The sequence below is a fragment of the Berghia stephanieae genome, chromosome 10 (assembly GCF_034508935.2).
Source record: "Berghia stephanieae isolate SIO BIC M18660-M18661 chromosome 10, UCSD_Bste_1.3, whole genome shotgun sequence".
Lineage (NCBI taxonomy): Eukaryota > Metazoa > Mollusca > Gastropoda > Nudibranchia > Aeolidiidae > Berghia > Berghia stephanieae.
The window spans coordinates 30,079,644-30,095,675 of record NC_088369.1 but is presented as its reverse complement, the minus strand read 5'-3'; the positions used below and the strand labels follow the sequence as shown (position 1 = coordinate 30,095,675).

The 16,032-nt window shown below is 32.5% G+C and overlaps 1 protein-coding gene across 3 annotated transcripts in view; it reads left to right on the top strand.

Annotated features, from left to right (window-relative positions):
• Window positions 1-1,153: 1,153 nt before the first annotated feature.
• The window catches only part of LOC144980953 (uncharacterized), an 85,745-nt gene continuing 70,866 nt past the window's right edge, over window positions 1,154-16,032 (top strand). Inside the window, exons 1-2 of one of the 3 annotated variants that reach the window (XM_078928951.1) lie at window positions 1,154-1,200; window positions 1,748-2,030. The gene's annotated coding sequence lies outside the window, so the exon portion shown is untranslated. Of the gene's footprint in view, window positions 1,282-1,618; window positions 2,031-16,032 lie in introns of those variants that run through there. The other 2 variants (XM_078928950.1, XM_078928952.1) reach the window with 2 other exon arrangements.

Below are 16,032 nucleotides of genomic sequence, written 5' to 3'. Positions count from 1 at the left end.
TTCGTATTTCGATAACGATCTTCTTATGGTTGATTGTGAAATTCCATAACCATTTCCGTCCTCTTTAATGATTATCGATATATGTAAGAAGACTTCTTTTCGCAGCTTTACGAGAGTGGAACCGATAGAGATTCCGTACGTATCGTGTTGTTTAAGAGCCTAATATGTTTTTAAAACCTTTAAAGGCCCTGTGAAAAGTTCATGCATAGACAAAAATTTGTCAAAGTTATATTTACAGTGTTTGTTAATTTGACAATATTGAGTATACAATCACTATTTCAAATGATTTAAAGCAAGAGATTTCATATCAGTCTTAGGTAATTGCGACATGATGTAGACAATATCGATAAACAATAAATTCAAAATTTAATACATACTACATAATATTATTATTTAGAAAGAAGTATGATGTGAACTCATAATCACTAAGTCAGCACAGGATTTTTTGGAAATATAAACTTTATTATTCGGGCGTCCAGAATGAAAGACCATTCTACGGACAAATGCCAACTGAGGAAATGAAAGACATTGAAACGTTCGTTTTGGCTTAAAAATACGTGTGTTAATTTATCTATTTTTATATGCTCTAATTATCGAGCACTCTCGGACCTACAAGTTCCCACTAACACTCATAAATATATATATATATATATATATATATATATATATGTGTGTGTGTGTGTGTGTGTGTGTGTGTGTGTGTGTGTTTGTTGGGAGTTAGCTATATAGATTAATTAATTAACATATAGCAAAGAAAAAAAATATTATTAAAATAGCAAGGACAATGAAATATGATGACTATCATAAAAGAAAGTCTCTTTTCCCTTGATTAAATGAAAATGTATATCCTTGTTCCTCTTATTTTTTCAGCTAGTTGACCCCTCTACATAAGCGCTTTTGAGATTTTCGGTTCATGGAAAGCGCTCAACAAGTGTTATTTATTGTCCTTTTTAAAAATTAAATTATCACTGCTTATCGAGTCATAAAGAGTAAGGATTTAAATGAACAGATCACTAGTTTTGTGCAAGCCACAAAATTGAACCCAGCTTGTTTTTTTTTCGGTAGACACGAAGACTTAGGCAAGCGAGAGATTTACACGAGCGTTCTGTCAAGGGGAAATGTGCATTTGAAGGTAAAGAAACACAACCTGAGATGATCATTAGACGATGCACTGTTGGAGATGGACACGTGCAAGTTATGGTAAATTCAGACAAGTATTCTGTGGATTATTCTAACGAAATGACATATGTGGCACTTTCAACATGTCATTTACACATTATAGTATGTACACTCTACCTAAAATAAATAGTCTTATTTACTAACACTAATTTCATAACATTCACTTTGATGAAAAATAGCAAAAGAAAACATAGCAGACAAAAGAAAAAACTATATTGTAATGTTGTCAAAAACTAATGTTTCTTCTCGCTAAAATCTTTGATTTTGGAAACAGTTTCAAAAATTAAACTCCGTGACATTACGGCCAATGTTTGAAGACTTCTATATGTCTTTAGTTTTGTTTTAAAATTTTATTTATCTTTGTTTATTTTGTTCTTTCAAAAACAAATAATACTTAGAATACTTGAAGACCAACTAATTCAAAAACAGACTACTCATTGTAATCTTTGAATAAAAGTCATTGGTTTATTGGATACGCAAAATGTAAAGTGTGAGATAACAATATGATATATAATGATTTTGTTGTCCATTGTAACCCTCATTAATTTAAAAGATCCATCCATCTCAGTTGAATAAAATGTAAACGCAAACAAACAAAAAAGACCCAAACAAAACAAAACCTCAAAAATATCAATAATTGACTTGATGTATTGAAAAAAATATAAACGGAACTATATTTGAATTCAATGCAATATCCGTTACCAACAAAAACAATGCAAGTACAAATTGACAATCCCGAAACAACCCAAGAAATAACCACCATAGAGCAGCGCCACAGATGGGTGTCATTCTTCGACCGGGAGAAATGCAGACACTACACCGATTTGATGAAGCGAAAAAGATTCGTTGAGGTAAGGCTAACTACAGTTTGTTATTTGTTGAGACTACTTTACATTTCAACCCTCTGTCATTGCATCTTTTAGACAAGCTATAAGTAGTAGATTTTAGTCGTTTTGCCTTCCTTATTGGGACAAGAAGGCCAGACGTTTTACATACAAATGCCAAATAAACACAGACAAAATGCCTTCGAAAAGTCTTTTAAAAAGTAGATATATTTGTTTTTTGCTGCCTAATGCCTTTCCTATTTCTTCTATGGTGTTTACGAGCTAGCTTTCACAAGATCTATGTTTCCGGAAACCATGTTGATAATCGACTAGCACATTATGTCTTTCATAGCGCTCCATTATTGAATGCAACACACAATGTGCTCGAGTACTTTATATGTAACAGACGTCAACGATACTGGTCTATAGTTCGAGGCAACATTTCTTTTCCCTTTTTTTGTATATGGCAGTGACTAATGCATGTTTCCAGTCTTTGGGCACACGACCTGTGTCGAGCGACTGTTGGAAAATAATGCATATTGAGCTTGAGCTTTATATAGCGCAATATCCACTAAATGTGCTCAAAGGGGTCCCTGGTCAACAGCAACATTTGACATGTAGGACAGGACATGACACCTGTTTGGCGATATTACAATTTTTCGGACAAAGACAACGCTGTTGACGGCCAGGTACTCATTTTACACCTGAGTACGGTGAGAGAATGTAAGTAAAGAGCCTTTTCCAAGGACTCAACTATGCGCCGAGCGGGAGGCTCGAACCCAGGACCTTCCGATCCGAAAGCGAGTGTCATACCACTAGACCACAAGCCGCACATGCATAGATAGGGAGTATTTCTTTTGCGCATTCTTTGAGGATCCTGCTTGGTATCAGATTGGGCCACTTGCTTTGGACGGATTTAGACCCTGGAGCTGTGTGAATATGCCGTTTGGGTAATGGTTATTCTTGACATTGGAGGAATGCTGTTTCCATTTATAGTAGGCAACATCGTGTTTTCTTTTGTGAATGCACTTCTGTTCTGTGTGTTAAGAATGTCTGCTTTCTCTGTGGTGTCAGTAGTTTCCGTTCCATCCGGTTTTTGTAAAACTGCTATGCCTGATGTATCCCTGCGTTTAAATTTGATGTATTTCCAGAGGCGATTAGTGATGCCACCGTTTCGGTTTGTATTAGGATCGGAGTCAGCTTTGAACCTGTCATATTTGTCATGCTCTTTCTTAAGTTTTGTGTTTATTTCCTTACGAAGAGCTTTAAAGTTGTCCTAGTCCTGGTTTTTATTGGTCCGTTTTGCTAAGTTGTAGTGAAGTTGCTTTTGTCGGATTAGACACTTAACGTTTCATGTCATCCAAAGTAAGTGTTGTTTTGCTCGGGGTGTGCTTATTGACTGATTCCATGATGGTTGTCTGGAAACTCTCCCAGTATTTAATTATATCATTTAGATTTGCTTGGTTTTCAAAAGCTTCAAAGTTGTCTTTGAGGTCATTCATAATCAGGTTCATGTTTCCTTTTGAGTATACAAATACTTTTCTCGATGGTTTTTGTCTGATTTGTAGTTTAACTTTAATTTCAAATTTTACCATGTCATGATCACTCATTCCGGGAAGTACTTGTATGTTTTGGATAAGGTCAGGATGTGTGCTGAGGATAATGTCAAGTGTGTTTCCACACGATTTGTTTCCAATACTGTTTGGGTCATGCTGAAGTCTTTGAAGATTTGAAACATCTTTTCATTTATTTGTTTGCCATATTGTGGATTTGGTTTGACACATGTTTTCCCAGTTGATATCAGGGAGGTTGAAGTCTCCATCAAGTACTATATGTGGTGAGTTTTTCCCATTATTGTAGATTTTTGACATTGATTCGTATAGCTGTTTCATTACAATTATTCCGCTGGACAGTTGTCTGTAAAAGCCACAAAAGAGGATTTCTCCTCCAGGCAGTAACATTTTTGTCCAGATAATTGCTTTCCACAGCTAGTTAAGACGAATCCTTGGCCTAGTGCACAGTCCTTCCGGTAAGGTGGAGGGTCGAGGTAGTTGTCATTAAATATGGATTTGCTGTCAATATCTTTGTTTAAGTGTGTTTCTGTTGCAATGAGAAAACACCGGGACGGTGGGTATGTATTAGTTGTTCCAGTTTAAACTTTTTATTTACGAAGTGGTTATTCAGTATCAGATACTGAATAGTGGTTTTGCACTATTCAGTATCCATAAGGAACTCTTTTCTTTATAGAGAGAAAGAGAGAGAGAGAGAGTGAAAAGTGAGACAATGTCGGTTGCAATGTAAACAAACTGCTAACCTACTTCCAGATTGAACACGTGCAGCTAATTGACAGCCCGATAATAATAATGATGATGATGATAATAATAATAATAATAATAATAATAATAATAATAATAATAATAATAATAATAATAATGATGATAATAATAATAATAACATAATAATAATAATAATAATAATAATAATAATAATAATAATAATAATAATAATAATAATAATAATAATAATAATAATAATAATAATAATAATATAATATAATAATAATATAATAATAATAATAATAATAATAATAATAATAATAATAATAATAATAATAATAATAATAATAATGATGATGATGATAATAATAATATAATAATAATAATAATAATAATAATAATAATAATAATAATAATAATAATAATAATAATAATAATAATAATAATAATAATAATAATAATAATAATATGATAATAATAATAAAATATAATAATAATAATAATAATATAATAATAATAATTAATAATAATAATAAATAATATAATAATAATAATATCATTCTTCTTCTTCTTCTTCTTCTTCTTCTTCTTCTTCTTCTTCTTCTTCTTATTATTATTATTATTATTATTATTATTATTATTATTATTATTATTATTATTATTATTATTATTATTAATAATAATAATAATAATAATAATATAATAATAATAATAATAATAATAATAATAATAATAATAATAATAATAATAATAATGTATTTTATTTATATTTTGCGCCCAATCCTCTATAATATAATAACGCTCTAGGCTAGTAGGCTACTACTGCAACTGAAATGAATAATATCTTCTATTTGCACTACTGCGAATAACGAATACGAACGCTATCTACTATTTGCAGTACTACTGCGAATTAGGAAATCACTATTCTCAGTACTACTGCGAATAGAAGTGGCCTTTAATTATACACTATTTTCAACAGAAAATAAATCCGTACAAAGGGCTTTCGAAAATAAATTAACAAATCGTGTCCCCTTGTCCTGCTTCAGACACAGAACGTGCCTTTCTTGTATCATAAGTGTCAAATATAAATTTTCCTTCACTATTTCTATCTCCCTTCAAGTTTAGAAACAGGCCTCATGTTTGATGAATAGTGATGCTCATAAACAAGTCATCCTTTTATTATAATATACTATAGACAGAGACTTTCTTTGTCAAGATTTAGGTGATTTATTGTTACATTTATAGATGAGGTTGTCAAAATTGTCGACAAGAAAAATGTGAACATTTAAGGGCCAGATATTCTAAGCTTGGCATTGACAACATTGCAAGGCGGAATAATTGGGCTATCTTTTTTATTATTACGTCGCTATCATTTGGTGTGCTGGGGTGGAAAGGGTTGTTCAGTCACTTAAAACGTGTTCAGAAGGTATTGCAAAGAAGTGCTGTGATTGTTGTAGTATATAGATCAGTGGTTATTAACCTTTGCACCGACTGACTGATAAAAGAAAAACTAAATTCCACGACCTGTAACAAAAACAATAATGAATATTTTCAAATGACAATAACTGATTTTTATTTAACATATTTTTCTTTCCATTTTTCAAAAGTTAGAGAAAGAACTAGATAAACTTGTTGAAAATAAAATTTACATCACTTCCCATATACTTGTACCTCAATGAGGATAGGTATGAGGATGAAAATTCGAAATAGAAAAAAATCTTCTCCGAGAACTCCTCACATTAATTTCCTATTATAAATATCAATAAAATCACGCGATTATTCAAAAGATAAACGAATCTAAGGCTTTTAATAAGAAATTATGAAAGAGTTAAACACAACTTTCATAAACAAAAATTGTCGACTAGTATCGGAATAAAGGTATACATCTTTTTACTTGAACCTCAGTTACTTCCCCTATCTAGTATAGTATCATTCTATGAAACAATGGACTGACAGTTGTATCAGCACAAATATACCTCTAGAGTCATCATAGACACCATCAAACTATAGATAAAGACCAGTCTATCATATTGATAGTTTAGGTAAACTGTTCACAGCATCCGCCAGCCTGATTAAACGTGACGCACATAAACCTCTAACATTTAACGTGAATAGTCTGATTGATGTAACTTAGTGAGACCTAATCATCCAACTGGCTGTCTAAAAATAATAATAAATAGTTGAATGACGTCAACCCTCGCCCCATGCATAAAAAGGAGGTGTAAACTATAAAGGCAACGTCCAAAGTTTATTCAAAGTGTTTTAACATTGGGTGTACACATGCCATCATTTTAATCTTAGCAACTTTGAGGGCTAATGAAATATTCTTAGCTGCCGGAACTTTTATTATTCTCCGCGGACTGATTAATTGTTTCCGTAGATCGGCAGTTGAGAACCACTGGCATAGCGGATGAGTGAAAGAATGAAACATATATATGAAATGTACATATATATATATATATATATATATATATATATATATATATATATATATATATATATATCGTATATAGATAGATATCATAAAGTTATGAAATAAGTACCACGAAATAAAAGTGCTCGGCTTTAATGCTATAGGAGCGTCTAAATATAGAATTATTGTACTGTAGAAGTCAACAATGATCATATATATATGTATTTCACCCTGTTACAGTTGGGTTAAAGCTCCTGACAACTCGACAGATAGTAATAAAATTTAAGTTTAAAGAAGTAGGTAATCTTAGATGAGGTACGTTATACAAAGATAGGAAGAATGCGTAAGAATCAGTAGCTATATATAAATACATAATATTCCTATAGGGCATTAGCGATAACACATTTGTAAATGTGATTCATGTAAATGTAATTCATTTATTTGGAAGGAATACACCCAAACAATATAATATATTATAATATAGATAGCGAATGTAATATTTTTGTTTATAAATAACACGAGTTATCAATTTCTGTTGTTTGATAGGTTGCGTCTACTTACGGCCCAGGCAAAAACATTATATTATTATTACTCACTACACACACTAGTTTTAACTGATGGAATTAATTAATCATAACACAATTAATACCCAGAGCTATAAGATTGAAATAAGTAATCCGTACCCTCGTTCACACAATATTTTCCGCTAATAGGATTTCAAGTGTTAGCATGATGGTTTTAGAGTGATGGAATGAGATAGAGGCCGAGTTTTTGTGCCATTACACAGATATATTATCAGTTACGATACTGTATTAAGTTCTGAGACTCATAGGGTTGATTACTCTGGAATTTATATCAGTATTTAAGACTAGTAACAATCTTAATTGTATGTCACAAAATGGACAGAAAGCGAGTTGTAAAATGGGAGGTTTGCCTTTTCTTCCCACCTTGGTTGTCTGGGGCTCAAGTAAAAAATAGAAAAGGTCAGATAGATCTTATCAGAAATCCACATTAAGTCTAGGCTTCATTTTCTACCATGGAAAAGTGTAAGTATATGATGGTATTGCCAAAAGCAGATATATTGCCCAAAATCCCAGAAAAGAAGTCTTATAACTGTCGCATGAGATCACTGTTTTGGAATATCAGAGGAATCTGATCGTATAGATCTGGTTCTGATTTATACGATCTGATTCTCCTCCTCCTCCAGATATATCACGACAGCAAGAAACTAAACTATTTGCAGAGGTTTCATAGCCAAATAGCATTGGATTTTGATAAAATATGGTAATCTTCCACAAAAAGTCTGATTGCCCTTATGGTTACCTATTATGAAATTGATAATGTGGACGTTTCAGCTGAGATAGAATCTGATTCGTGTGATTCCAATTCCAAAAGCTAAACATGCCCACTCTGAATCTTCAAATACCGTCCATCCCCATCACCAACTGCTTATACAAGATGGTCAACAAGCGTCTGCCATTTCAGTTCTATGTGGAATACAGAGACTGTCAGACTTCAAGTACGGCTTTAGGAAAAGACTCATGAAACATTGATAACTTTGTTTTACTGAGGACTTTAATTCGTGACGATATCTCTGCTTGCAAATGATGGCAATCTTCATTGATCTCAAAAACAGAATTTGGAAATTTGAAATCTTCAAGGACCTTCACACGTTTAGTTAACAAAGAAACCTTCCTATTGTTGACTGAACATTTGTGAACAACTTACCTTTCCAGTGGAGAGTCTACTGCCTACTGTTTTTATTTGATCTTTTAAAACAATTGACTCAATCGTGAATGATACATAGCTTCTTGTGTATTGATACCTTTTTGTGAACCATTGAAGCAAACTAAACGTGGACAACATTTAGAGATAAGTAGAACACTAATGAAACAATTTATCAGAATGGACAGTGGTTCTCTTTTTCCTCGTCAAACTGAACGAATGCCATCAAAGCATCAATATGATGAGAGATCAGCTGTTGATCATTGAAAAAGCCTAGGTTTGAGTCCCTGATCCAGTCATTTAATCCGCTGAAGATTAATTTTTTTTGCTGGGATATGAATTATTATAGAAATTTTGCACCCTATCCTCGATATACAGGTTTACCGAAACCGAAGGGTAAGATTATCAATTTTTTGGGGATAAAAGGTAAAAAATTTCAAACTGCAAAAAATATTTCAAACCTTTAATTTTAATAATTGTGCGTGAATTAGTGTCTAGATACTTTATTGTGCAAATAATAATAATAATAATAATAATAATAATAATAATAATAATAATAATAATAATAATAATAATAATAATAATAATAGTCTAATAATAATAATAATAATAATAATAATAATAATAATAATAATAATAATAATAATAATGATAATAACAATAATAATAATATATAATTTATTCATCCAAAAAATGGAAATTCGTTTATACACGTGGCATGCATAAAAATGCATAAACGTATAAACACAAAGTTGAGAATCTATGACGACAATGTATACACACATCTCTATATATATATATATATATATATATATATATATATATATATATATATATATATATATATATATATATATATATATACATACATGCAAATGCACAAAAATGTAAAAATATACAACCGAGAACCAATAGCAACACTTTAAATATTAATTTGATAACTTGAGATAGGCCATACCTCTGGCCCTTAGTCCGAACCTGTGTGTGTATATTTAAAAGATAGTATTTAATTTAAATGGCAGTTGTGCGTTAAAAATTCGAATACCATGTGGCAAAAATGAATCAAGGTGACGTGTTGTCTTTGTTTTTATAGATATAAGGCGACGGATCCTCATGGAGAACTTAATATATTTGTGAAGGTGGTGATCGCCATCCTTCGTAACCCTCTCCATTTTACTCAGACAAAATCTCTTGAACAGCTCTTCCACACCGGAAATCGGTTTTAAATCAACGTAAAAAATAGTTTTCGGGCTGCAGCACGTTTTAATCAGCATCTTAATAAAGTGTAAAAATTGATATATGAAAAAATTGGAATGGGATTTCTCCATTACTCAATCATAATCAAAATAATTCGTCGTTAGGTGGCACTGTAGGTAATATGTCCTTATTGTTATTGTTTTGTGATAACGAAAAGGTCTTAGGAACATCACACTAGAATCGATTTAAGGTCAAATGGTCAATATGCAAATTATACCAAATGATTTCAAAATCAACTTTATTTTTACAGATGTGATTGATATTTTATTATTCTGAAAATCTACGTAACTGCAAATGACTATTTTAGTGTAAGTTCAGCATAAGCATAATAGGCAAAAAAAGAAAAGAAAGTAAAACCGCATTTTCTTAAAACAAAGCATTTCTTATGGACTATGAAATGATTGCATGAAATATTATATTCTGATTACCGCTCTTTCCCAGTAAAATATTGACAGGGACACTCAAGGGTTTCAAAACAATGGCAAGCTTTCTTTTCACTGACTTCTGAAAATCCATTTGATAATACATTACAGCAGAGCCCTGTATAATAGCTTCCGAAATCGCCCATACACGTTGAATAGCTCTGGGTGGGGGCGGGAGTGGCTCAGTGGTTGGGGCATTGCACTGTAGCCCTGAATGTCCCAGATGCGAACCTCGATCCAGGCACTTTCTTTTTTTTTCCTTGGGCAAGTTTATTAACCCCAATTTGCTCACTTGGACAACATGGGTGATTCCTGTTATGATGTCGTGGCGGAAGGGCATACTATTTTTTTCTTGGATTAAAAAAATATTGTAATAACAGCTATCCAAATCAAATTGATCTATCATTGATATCTTGGGGGCGAATTAATTGCCACTATAGAGATAGTATGCAACAACCAATACACAGGATAACATAAAAGGGGTGGGATTCCCGACCTCCCATAGTACGCAGGGAGGTATTTGCTATGTCTTCTATCCCCCTGTATCTGTTTTCCAATTGCTTGCTTTCTGTCTTTGTTTTGGAATGAGATTACTTGGTTTTGTCCCGGCAATGGCCGGAGTCCTTGGCTAGGAGGGAAACAGTCGAATGTATCGTTGTGGTTTTGGGAAATGATATTTTTTCCCATGTAAATCATCTGTGTTATGTAGTGTTATTTTATTTTTATTTTTACATATGAGTTGTAAACATTTGTGTGTATTCCTCTTAGTGGGATCTTGTGCTGGTGTCTTGGTGAGACTTTTCGGTCATCTCAAACTAAGTACACTGATTGTGTGCTCTTGGAAGTTACATCTATTCCCTATTTGAACCATGCCCCTTTGTCTTACCTTTCCTCATATCCTTTTAATTGTACATCTGTAATGTTTTTACTATCCTATTTTCTTCCTGTGTACTGGCACTGATATGACCTAAATGTGTTGTAGGCGCGTTAAGTCCCTTAATAACAACAACAACATAAAAGATGTGCATGATAATTCTCATCAATACTCAGAAATTGGACATAGGTTTAAAAAGTAGATTATTTCTGAAATGCTTTTGATTTTCCTTGATATGCTTTGCCAAATTGAGAAAAAAAAATTTAATGCTACCTCATGTGTTGATATTGTCAAATACACCAACACTAAATTTGCCACTCATCAGTATTTGCTTGTAGATGAATTATCAAAATATGTTTGCAGATTTATTATTTTTTTAGGCAAACTATAAACAAACAGACCATTTATTAAATCATAATGTATGTCAAAATGAGTCTAACACAACACTATTGAGACGACCTTTAATTGTATCAAAAGTTATGGAACCGTTATCATTTTGGCAGATAGCGGCAGGAATGAGTTGAAAAAAAACCCAGCAATGTATTATTTCCAAGGTACTAAAAGTATTGTAAAAATTGATGCTCTTTCTATTGTAAAAGAAGATGGAAATTGCCCTATTGCTAGTATTTATCTTGTTATTCATTGTCACTTTTAAAACGGACATGCACCTATACACGACTCTGGCAACCAAATGCAATTATGGACTTGTATTAACATTGTCGTGATAGACAATAATTTGCGTTGGTTTAAGAGTATTTCCATTCAATGTGCCCATAACAATTTGAGTTATACGTCGTTTAAAACCATTTATCCCGTGTGAGAAAATATGTCATTCTCCATAACTTCCAAAGTAAACTAGTTTGTAGAGACAACTAGCGGTACAAAGCACAAAAAGACATACGAGTAGCTTACACAAACGCGAAAAGCTCATTGCATGCCCTGTATCATCATTGAAATTAAGGACCGTCTTCAATCTTAAGTGATACAGAATGCCATTGTACACTGTTTTGATTTAATATGGTTTCGTCATATATATTTCCGGTAAGCAATCGTTTTAATATTTTATTTTCATTTGTTTTCTGTGCGGCTAGTGGTAGGACACTCCCTTTCGGATCGAAGGGTCCTCAGTTCGAGCCTCGCTCGACGCATTAGTTGAGTCCTTGGAAAAGGCTCCTTACTAACATTCTCTCACAGTGCTCATGTGTAAAATGAGAACCTGGTTGTCTCAGAAAAAATTGTAATATCGCCTAACAGGCGTCATGCCATGTCTCTTTCTATATGTTACACGTTGCTGTTGGTCAGGGACCTCGTGTAAAGCGCTTTGAGCACGTTTAGTGGATATTGCGCTATATAAAAGTTTTAAAAATTAATGTAAATGATGCTTTGCATGAAGTTATGTTCTTGTGTGATGTGGAAGTTTTATATTTGCAGGTATTATTTTTCTCGGAAATAAAACGTTTCATTGTAATATGGAAGTGACCAATCAATTGGAGTAATTTATCAAAATTGTATAGAATGCTATTGTCAAGAACACATGTCGAACAACTACCAACTATCTGCATTTATTTTCAAAAATTTCACTCGAAGAAAAATATATTCTAAAACAATTAAATTCAAGATGTTAATTGCCATTTGAAATGCGCGTGCAGTGCATGTAGTTGATCAAAATCTGTTTATAAAATACGACGCAGTGGATCACATTTTGTTTTTTAAAAGTCAATGTATTGACTTTGTTGTTTCCAATGATAACAAAAGCAGTTTGTAAAATAATGCCATAGGATTATTGGATGGTTTCTTTACACAAAAAGATATCCTCTTTTCATGTCACAAAGTTTACTTACATAATTTTCTAAAGCACACGGGTCTAGAAAATTATATAAATCTGCAAAAATAAACCGACAGTTTTGGTACCTTGATCTTTACTTTTGGGGTGTCGCCTCTTTCCGCTTCATTGTTCCAACTAAAATCTTGATGAAAAGTGTTATCCCTGATATTATATTAATATTAAACTTCAGCACAATAAAGCAGAAATAATTATAGTCTTATTTTGTAAATATTTTCAAAATGATTGATTATTTCCTTTTTTGCCATAATTTGCATATGGTGACAGCTTGACCCCAAGATATGAATGAGAAATCCCGTTGATGTTTTTAAACTAAGTACAAATATTACTTGACCGTAAAGCTATTAAAGATATACTGGAAATTTAGAAAGTTATTGTCTGGCAATTACTAGTGGAAATATTTTATCAAAAAGTGGAATTTCAAAAACACTCTGGTAATTGAAACAAAATGTTTGCCATTGTTCTGAAATCTAACCTGTTCCTATTGAATAATAATAATAATATAATAATAATAATAATAATAATAATAATAATAATAATAATAATAATAATAATAATAATAATAATAATAATAATAATAATAATAATAATAATAATGATGAAATTTATTTATATTGCGCCCACAATAAAGCTCTAGGCGCATAACAATAACTTCAATCTATTCAAATTTCTCTCTCTCTCTCTCTCTCTCTCTCTCTCTCTCTCTCTCTCTCTCTCTCTCTCTCTCTCACTAACTCTATCTATCTATCTCACTCCCAGTCTCTCTCGCTCTCTAACTCTCTCTCTCCCATACACATACACACACACACACACACACACACACACACACACACAAACCTTCCACCATCCAACTATTTAACATATTTGAAAAATAAATTAATATATATATATATATATATATATATTATATATATATATATATATATATATATATATATATATATATATATATATATACACACATCCTGTGATCATCGTCTGCTCAAATCAAATAACTAATAAATTAAGAATTCTCGAAATAAATAAGTTTTTAAGTGTTTCCTGGAAGCGAGTTCACGAAGAGGGGAGATTGTTCCAGACAGTCGGTGCAAAGTGACTAATGTCAGAGAGTTTTTAACCCTTTTTGGCACTTTAAGTAGACGATGATCACCTGATCTCAGTGCACGGGGCAGAACGGATGTTTCGACAAGATCATCGAGATAAGCAGGGGCGCTTCCGTGAAAACATTTAAAACACATGACTCCAACCTTAAAGAGCACCCTGGCCCTAATGGGAAGCCAATGTAAAGTCAAAAGCATTGGAGTCGTGTGTTCTCTCTTATTTCTTCTTAAAACTATTCTAGCAGCTTGATTTTGAAACCGCTGCAGTTTATCAAGTAAGAAACCTGGGGAATTAGATAGAAGTGAATTACAATAGTCTAAACGAGTAAAAACAAAAGCAGACACTAGAGTCTTGAGATTTTAATAATAATAAAGCATAAACTCCTAATTATTATATAATACAGTGATTTGATAATTTAGTCCAATAAAGAATATTTCTATTATAGATGCAATTTTACAGTTTTAAAAATTTTGCATTTGAACTAAAAAATCAATTTCAGTACCACTGGACATTAGTCTTACCCTAATGTTCATCAATCGAAAACTACCAAAGCGTAAAAGGGTGCCAATTAGTGTCACAAGTATAGAATTTCAAAGGTGCTACATCAGTTAATCAAGAAATTGCCCGTCAATTAAAAACAAATCTTTCTAAGATGCTTTGTTAATTTATTCACCAAAACATGAAGTATTTCAAAGATGATAATATTGTTTTAGTTTGGTAAACTTATGGCGAAACTTTTGTGCGTGAAGGTATGTTTTATGTGTTTTGAAAAATATGTTTTATATTTTAGTTTGTATGTAATTTAACTTTTTTTGAATCCCGAGAGCAACATCCACCAAACGTGCCCAATGCGCTTTACAAGGGGTCCCAAGCGAACAGCAAAATTGAACATTTAGGAGATATTACTTTTTTTCCGACATAGACAATGCTGCTAATGACCAGTTACTCTTCTTCTTCTTCTTAGTGGTCGTTGTAGTAGCCCCTTACATAGAGGATCCGGATGACAGTTCAGATTTATGAATTTCACGACACACACACACACAGACACACACACACACACACACACACACACACATTCTCTCACATATTCATAATATACGCTGTGATCATTTCATTTTTGATATTTTTTTCCACGCTTCAAAGACCTTTTCAAATTCTGTATTGTTCTTAGTTTTTATCAAATCCTGAGGGACTTCATTCCATCAACGAACGTCAGAGGAAAAGAAAGAGTTAAGGCGGGTGTTTGTTCTTGATGGTAGTTTGTTGTCCCCTTGTTAGTCTGATTTTTGGCTCGTTTTACATCTGAGTACGTAGGGAGAACGGGAGTAAATAGCCTTTTCCGAAGGAGAGTGCCATACCACTAGACCACATAGCCTCACAGATTAATCTGTCATGAACGTACCATGGTAAAAGTTCCCGAAGCGGAGCAGGGCACTTTTGTCCAAAGACTAATGGTATACATCATTTTAAATCTTTGCAGTTTACAATCGATCTAAAGGTCCAAAAAGTGAGATTATACTTTGATGTGATCAGAGAGGCTGTTCTACGAAAAGGTGCGTCAAAGCAAATGGTTCAACCATCTACTTATCACAGAGACATTCACTATTTTCCTTTATGCTTATTTAGGTCACGGTTGCTATAAAACTACAATATGTATCTTTTGTTTTAAGAGCGATAAGTGACATCTGATTCCCCCCACTCTATCACTAGTGAAACATGGGCTTTAAATGGCAGAGGTATACATGTCTAAAAATGATGCAGTGGGAATTTTATTGTCGGCGTTAAAACTTACTGTTAACATGTTCGACCGCGTCATTGGAACAAATTTTCATGTATTCAACGTAAACAGTTTGAACCGGGTCTGTGACAAACTGGGTCTTTGACAAACTGGGCATATGACAAATAATTAGAGAGTATAATAAATTCCCTTATGACATGTTTATATAACAGCTAAAGATAAAATCAACATTATTTTGATTTTTAATGCAGTATAAATGATTGGAAAATGATTATACAGTTTGTTTATTTTTTATAATTTACACATTTCAGATTTGAATATCTCAAGAGCTATGTAGGATTTCATCAAACGGTTTTGTTTCCATAGGTGCAGAATTTATT